Genomic DNA, 5,950 nt, shown 5'->3' on the forward strand with positions numbered 1-5,950 from the left:
TAAAAAAATAAATATTTTAATATCCCCCCTCCCTGCTTACCTTTGCCTGGGAGGGGAGACAATACTAATCCCTGGTGGTCCATGGAGAAGCCCTGGTGGCCCAAGTGGTGACAGTGAACTCTAGCGGCCTCATGAGCTGCTAGAGTTCATTCTCGCGAGATTCGGAGCATTGTCGTGGTAACTCACAGCTGTAGGTTTGAGACGGGTCCTCTCTCATTACCCTGACGGCTGCCACATTACACTGCTAGTGGGCCAGAGAGAGAGATCTCTGATCTCCCCTCCTGTCCTGCAGAGCCAGCAGGGGATAGTGAGGCACGGTTCACGGTGCTATCATTATAGCACCGGTAAAATATCTTGTAGCTTCCCTGTGTGTCAGTTTGGGAACTGCTGTTGTTCCCATTCACAAGAAAGATAGAAGGGAGGAGTCGGGCAACTATAGGCCAGTAAGCCTTACTTCAGTAGTGGGGAAAGTGATGGAAACCATGTTAAAGGATAGGATTGTTGAACATCTAAAAACACATGGATTTCAAGATCACAGACAACATGGGTTTACTACAGGGAGATCATGCCAAACTAATCTTATTGATTTTGTTTGACTGTATAACTAAAATAAATAGATCAGGGTGGGGCAGTAGATATTGCTTACCTAGATTTCAGTAAGGCTTTTGACACTGTTCCACATAGAAGGCTCATCAATAAACTGCAATCTTTAAGTTTGGATCCCAATGTTGTTGAATGGGTTAGGCAGTGGCTGAATGAGGGTTGTCGTCAATGGAGTATATTCGAAGCAAGGTTTAGTTACCAGTGGGGTACCTCAGGGATCTGTACTTGTACCCATTCTCTTTAATATTTTAGTAGTGATATTGCAGAAGGTCTTGATGGTAAGGTATGTCTTTTTGCTGATGATACTAAAATTTGCAACAGGGTTGATGTTCCAGGAGAGATAAGCCAAATGGCAAATTATTTAGGTAAATTACAAAAATGGTTTAGAACTGTGGCAACTGACATTTAATGTGAATAAGTGCAAGATAATGCATCTTGGGCGTAAAAACCCAAGGGAAGAGTATAGAATATTTGATACCCTACTAACCTCAACATCTGAGTAAAGGGCTTTAGGAGTAATTAATTCCGATGACTCAAAGGTAGGCAGATAATGTAATAGAGCAGCAGGAAATGCTAGCAGAATGCTTGGTTGTATAGGGAGAGGTATTAGCAGTAGAAAGAGGGAAGTGCTCATGCCATTGTACAGAACACTGGTGAGACCTCACTTGGAGTATTGTACGCAGTACTGGAGACCGTATCTTCAGAAGGATATTGATACTTTAGAGAGAGTTCAAAGAAAGGCTACTAAACTGGTTCATGGATTACAGGATAAAACTTACTAGGAAAGGTTAAAGGACAACGATAGCTTGGTGGAAAGAAGAGACGGGGGGATATGATAGAAACATTTAAATACATAAAGGGAATCAACACAGTAAAGGAGGAGACTATATTTAAAACCAGGAAACTACCACAACAAGAGGACAGTCTTAAATTATACGGGCAAAGGTTTAAAAATAATATCAGGAAGTATTACTTTACATGGAGGTTAGTGGATGCATGGAATAGCCTTCCAGCTGAAGTGGTAGAGGTTAACACAGTGAAGAAGTTTAAGCATGCGTGGGATAGGCATAAGGCTATCCTAGCTATAAGATAAGGCCAGGAACTAATTCAAGTATTTCAAAGATTGTGCAGACTAGATGGGCCGAATGGTTCTTGCCGTCATATTCTATGTTTCTATATAACCATTGCAAAAAAGAGAAGTATTAACAATGGGGTGTATGTATTAAAAGTGTTCATAAAAGTGGTGAAAATATGGAACAATGGCAAAAAAATATATATATATACATAACCCCGATTGTTTTAATTGCAATTTCTTTCCTTCTCAGATTGCCAGACACAAAGGAGTAAGGACAGAGTTGATCACAATGATTGACATGAAGGTGAGATGGAGGTGCCCTGTTGCTGGATACAGATGTAAATGTAGCGATATGTAAACATATGAGAAAAAAAAACAGGTCCAATTCAATTCAACTATGCTTTCAGTTTCTTTTTCAAGTTTGAAGTCCACTTTGAATTCCAGACAATGTCAAAGGCACTATAAACATTTCATCACATTAAATGAGTTATAGTGCCTGGAGCCCTTGGTACAGTCCATTCTTCCAATATTATACCATTTTTATTTAGCATTTTTACACTGAATGGGAGACCCTAACCACCCATACCCTGGCTTCTACTAGAGGTAATGCCAAGGCAGTGGTTCCCATCCTTTTTTCACTTGTGTACCCCTTGACATCCCATTTCCATAAATTGTACATATTAGCAATATGTTTGTAATTAATATAGTTGCTGTTATTTCAAATGTATACATTTTTCTCTACCCTACCTCCCCCTTTCTATGCCCTAGCATAAACATTGTTCACATTAACAATAGTCTTTCTTCTATTGGGACACCATCTGCTGGACCCCCTCATCTTGTTGGCCGCCATTCTGGAATTCTTTTTCATGTACTCCTGGGATAACTGGTTCGTGCCACACATGTTCTCATGTTCTACACATACCAACTCATACCAGCAATGGGTGCTGTGATAGGCTAAAGCCGGTCAGCTTACACTCTCGGCTAATCACAGATGCCCATTTTGCTGCTCAGACTAATTATTTCTCATTAGCCCAAGCAGCTCATAGGACATGATCTGCTGGAGACTCTTCTTTAGCTTTAATACAAACATATAAATTGCTTTTTTTTTTTTTTACAAATATTGTATTGTTCAGTTTCACATGTACACATTTAGAGAAAATTTATTGTTTTTACCCAGGATTTGCTTTTAGTAGTAGTATTAGTTTGTTATAATGTCAACACATCTAGCAGTGCTTTACAAATATGGCATGGCATAGGTGCCAACAGTCCTAAATTTGCAGGACAGTCCCACATCATGGGGTATTCTTCCTTCATAAATGTCCCAAGGATCTGTCCCACATTTTGAGATCTGCCGGCACAGAGGCTTCAGCAGTGCTCCCGTGAATGGAAAGGCTATCAGTCAGCCTGGACACCCTCTCTATGATAATTGGTACACAACCATAATCAATTTTAGTAAATATCCATTGCTCAAATCCAGGGAATGTAATTTTCTCTATTTTGCTAATCAGGAGTGCATTCATACTTTAGTGAATACGTCTACTACTGTAAGCAGTCATAAAGTGTGACTAATGCTTTTCAAATTCAACAAAATACACCATTCTGGATAAATAATACTCTCTATGAAGCAGGGTGTGAACATATCCAATAACTGTTCTACTTTCGTCATACTGAATCCTTAACTTTCACTCTTACAGTATGTAGGTACGTACAGTTTGTAGGCTAAAATTCCCAAATTCTGAACACAGCTGAGTTCTAAATTGTTTTCCAAATCATCACTGTCAAGGTTACTCACTAAAGTGTGACTTGTAGGAAATTCACATTTTAGTCAAAGTGAAAACATAGCAGAGATGGGGATTTTTTTTCCAGTCTGCTTGTGGTCTAAATGTTAAAATTTGAATTCCTGATATTTCCCACCTGTAAATAACCAAACTTGTGTCCAATTGGGTTTTCATGCCGCTACAATTTGATGTATAGTAAATAAAATCCAAATACTTTATTAAAATAAAAAAGATGGCCATTTTACAAAAGCCAGACAACCAATATTTAATCAGTTATAGTGAGCTGTGGTGACATGGCGACAGAGTTTCACATTGTAAGCTAAAACTGCTATTCAAAATTATCAAGAATATGGGGCGGGGCCGGACCGCCGACGGGATCAGACGCTTCTGTCTGAGCTCCCGCTTTGGAGCCGAGAAAACGTCGCAAACTGGAGGCAAAACCTCCCTAACCACCCGCAACAACACCCACCTTGATCCCCAGATCCCGAGGTACGAGGGCATACCCTTCAAGCTGCCTTCAGTAACCCGACTAAGGCCCGAGGCGTGAGGAGCTTGAGCCGGGACGAGACGGCCGCTCTCCCGGGTCTCCGGCCGGGGTCCGGCGTCCCCCCCCCCCCTCTGGACCGGGGGGGTCATCCCGGTCTGCACACACACATGCAGAGACTCCTGTCAAGTCACGACACGCGGGGCAGGAAACTGCTACCCTGCTACAGAAAACTCTCCAGCGGAATTCCTCAAAATGGCCGCCACACGCCAGCCACATGTGCGCCCTACCGCAGGAGCAACTATTCAGCACATCGGATCAACACAGCAACCTGCACTGGTACTTACATGGTGCAGACCAAAGGGAAATAAAATCCAACAAAGACCTCCGCGCCAGTGGAGGACGCCACTACTCACCTGGGGCCTATGGTATCTGCCTGAAGGGTGGCTTTAAGGGCTGTGCCTGCAGTCATGTTCTTCCTGTGAGGCGCAACGCAACAAGTCTTCTCCAGACTGCAACGCACCCTTAAGAACAAACAGCCTGCCAGCACTGAGTATGAACTAAAATCCAAGTAGGTCCATCAAAGCACAGTCCAATCTGCCATTAGGACCTTGCAAGATCCCAACCTAAGGACTGATCCAGTAGATGTCCGGTACAACTTTACTACACCTGGAAAAATGGCACCATACAGCTTGACGACGACACGCGCTGTAACCCCAGCATTGGGTGCCCGGCGGACATATACAGGCAATACTGGTCGTGTACACTTGGACTAGAGCACCATCATTGCTTCGGGTGTGTGTAGCACTAATGTTAACTCACTAGCCGTTAAGATTAAGTAACACTCAGTACAACCAGGGGCATACACTAAGTTTCCATGACAGACTTAGCACTCTCTCCATAGCATCATGCTCATCTCACTCACCTGACGACATACTATAGACACTAACTTTTAGATTGCCTAGCACATATTACAACCATCACACTCAGTAAGAAATGCTATAATAACCTCGCTCATTAAGCATGATTGATAACTATCCCTGCCTCTAGATTAAGCTACCGGCAATATGTACGTTTTTATGATTCTTATATTACTGCAATGCCTTACTATGACCAAGCTTGTTTTCATACAAAAATTGTGCAGCTCATCTTGACCTCCTTTGTTTAACGTTGTCATTCAACTTTTGTCTTAAGTCATGAAGTCAATACAAAAGCCTGTAACTCTACACTGCACGCAAAAATAAAGAATAAAAAAAAAAAAAAAAAAAATTATCAAGAATAGCCTCCTTCAATATTTATTTTGTCCTTCTGAGCCTTGTCTTTCTACTAGCATCCTAAAGGGACACTATAGTTCCTCTATGAGGAATGTTCAGCCCCTTCATGCTGAACGTTAGTGCTGCAAACTGTGCAGCACTGACCCAGGAAGCACCCTAGTGACCGTCTGAGGAGTGTAAACACTATCTTTTCTCTGAGAACAGTATTAATCCTGTATTTCTGATGACTATAGTGCCCCTTTAAGCTGTAGTTCTGATGACTATAGTGTCACTGTAAAGGAAAATAAAAATAAAACAAAATCACTATTACAAGCTGTGTCATATTGATTGCAACATAATGTCATCTATAAAATATCCAATTAGCACTTTCATATGTGATGTTTCAAAGCAATGTTACGTCAATTGTACAGCTCTGCGGAATTTGTTGGCACTTCAAAAAAATAATAATAATAATCTATGATGTGGTCAATGTAAAATGCAGATGAATCAGTCACGCTGTCAGGATGGCGGTCCGGAGCCCGGAACCCAGACACAGTGTCCAGGCGGCAGTGCTTGGACCGGGACCCAATATGCCTGATGTTAAGTGTGAGTCTTCAGCGTGGAGGTGGATTAGCAGGGTCTGGTGCAGGGTAACCGCACGCCCCCTGGTGTTGAGCACCAGCGTTTGTGCAGCCACATACCAAGACCCTGAATCAGCTTCAGCGGATACCAGGAACTAGGAGCATGGAACTTAGCA

Source organism: Pelobates fuscus, chromosome 8 (assembly GCF_036172605.1).
Source record: "Pelobates fuscus isolate aPelFus1 chromosome 8, aPelFus1.pri, whole genome shotgun sequence".
Taxonomy (NCBI): domain Eukaryota; kingdom Metazoa; phylum Chordata; class Amphibia; order Anura; family Pelobatidae; genus Pelobates; species Pelobates fuscus.